This window comes from Nannospalax galili, unplaced genomic scaffold, assembly GCF_000622305.1.
Source record: "Nannospalax galili isolate Female #2095 unplaced genomic scaffold, S.galili_v1.0 scaffold335, whole genome shotgun sequence".
In the NCBI taxonomy this organism is placed as follows: domain Eukaryota; kingdom Metazoa; phylum Chordata; class Mammalia; order Rodentia; family Spalacidae; genus Nannospalax; species Nannospalax galili.
In genome coordinates, this window is record NW_008337842.1 from 3,511,356 (window position 1) to 3,513,846 (window position 2,491).

Consider the following 2,491-nt stretch of genomic DNA (forward strand, 5'->3'; position numbering starts at 1 on the left):
GAGTATTTTGAGCAGTTGTAAGTCTCTTGTGAGATGGTCTAAACTTTACGTTAATAGAAGCTGGCATTCGAAAGTTCCTCATCCTATGCTCTGTAATGCTTATGGGAACTAATGCTCAGAGACATTGTTTACTGTGAGAGCCTCAGGTGCAAAGTGAATTGGGACACCTCATGGAATGCCTTGAATTCTCCCTCTGCTGAGAACCAGTAGCATGACTGGTCCTTGCTTCTGGTGGATGACTGGGAATAGTCTGAAGCATTCATTTCCTTCTCAAGGAACTTAAATGTACATTCTCCCGAGGCATCTCTCCATCTTGTGCTTTGCCTGTCAGCTCTTTCTTTACTTTTGGCATCCATTCTTGCTTTTTTGTGTTTAACCATGTATTAAAAATACCTTAAAAATATATTCTCCCAGCATTTCTATGGATTTGGAGCAGGGACTGGGGCTTCCCACTGTGAAGGACACTGTGATGCATGGCCCAGAAACCCCTTCACTGAAGGATTTGTTGACCCAGCTGTTGGCAGTGCTGTCGGTAGATAGGGCTCAGCTGTCAACCCTTTAGATATTGCTCAGCTGCAGAGATCCTTCTCCTCCAAGGTCATGTCCTTTTCTTTCCTTGGGCAGCCTACATCCAGTACATGATTAATGTCAGAGTATAAAGGCTCCACTATCTTGGTCCATTAGGGACAGTTGTAAAGATCAATTCTGGTGCTGAGTAGTCCAGTGAGTTTGATCAAGGTAGTCTGAGTCTGGATCCCAACCCTCCTCTTCCCTTTGCTTGCTCCTACTTTCTACCCTGCCTTTCACAGGCTCCCAGGTACCCCTGAGGAACGCCCTGTCTTCTGCTCACCCAGAGATCTAACTTGTTTATTTATTTATTTATTTATTTATTTATTTATTTATTTACTTATTTATTTTTGACTTTTTGAGACAGGATCTTTCTGTAACCCCAGCTGGCCTAGAACTCAATATGTAGACCAGGCTGGCCTCAATCTTACAGACATCGGCCTGCCTCTGCCTCACAAGTGCTGGGATCAAAGGTATGGGACACCAGACCTGACTCAGAGCTCTACTTTGTAATGTTGCATTATGGCCCTCTATATCCACGATTGTATTGTATTTTAGGATATACAGGAAGTGTTTGCTCATGGTCTTGATGTGAACAGCTGCCAAGCCAATCTCCTTATCTTATACTTGTGTGACAGATAATGTAAGGCCTCACTCATTTTCTTAATTTAATTTAGATTTTAATTATGTTCCAAGCTATTAAGATCATTTAAAATTTTGATAGATTTTGGTAATTTGGTTCCTTTTATCCCCAATGTTGTAATATTTTGAAATTTGACATGCATACATTTTATAGCCTTATCTACAAATTGATTAAAATGTCTACTAGAAAAGACTAAGGGCTTTCCCTGGTAATTCCTAATTGGGACACAGAACCACTATTCAGAACCCAATTTTAAACGACTGAGAATTTATGCTTACCACTCACATTTTACCATCTTACCTAGAATGGCATCATGAGAGGCTTTACCCAAACACACTTGTGAGGTTGAGGTGCACTATCTACTGATCTGTCCTCATTTAATTACTTTATTAAAAAAAATCAGGCTCAGTGGTATAAGCCTGAGATCACAACTATTTGGGAGGCTGAGGCAGGATTTTAAGCTTAAGACTAGCCTAAACCACAAAGTGAGTTAAAGGTCAGCGTAGTGAGATCCTGTCTCAAAACAAAAAGCGAAAAGAGAGACGAGGCTATAGCTCAGTAGTGAAGAACTTCCCTAGCATGGTCAAGGCATGTTCTAACCCCAATACTGCCTCATTCAAATAAACACATCTCTGTGTGTATCTGTGTCTGTGAACTTGACATGTGTTAGTCCCAGTGAACACATATGGCTCTTGGTAATTATTTTTTTCTGACTGCTAAAAAATGTTAGCTATTTTTAATATTTTATTTATTATTTTTATTTTGTGGGTATGAGTGTATTGCCTGCATGTATGTAAGTGTACCTGTGCCTTGCAATGCCCACAGAGGTAAGAAGAGTCCTTAAATCCACTGGAACTGGAGTTGTCAATGGTTGTTAGCTACCATGTGGGTGCTGGGAACTGCACCCAGATTCTCCGCAAGAACAGCCAGTGATGATTTAACTACAAACCTAGTGAACACAAGCTCTTCAACTAAAATTCTTAAAATTTAGTGAAGTGGTGGATTATGATGCAAGCATACAACTAATTTTTCAGATGGTCCCTGACTTACAATAGTCAGCTTAATAACTTTTTGACTTTGGTTATGGTATAAATGTGATTCATATTCAGTAAAATCTACACTTTACATCTTGAAATTTGATCTTTTCTTTGGCCAGCAATATTCTGCAGGTCTCAGTCAGTCATGTGATCATGGCTATAAACAGCTGATAGTCTACAGTGTACTGTGTTGTTAAACTGTGATGTTTGGTAGGTACAGTATTCATTATATTTTCAGTTTATC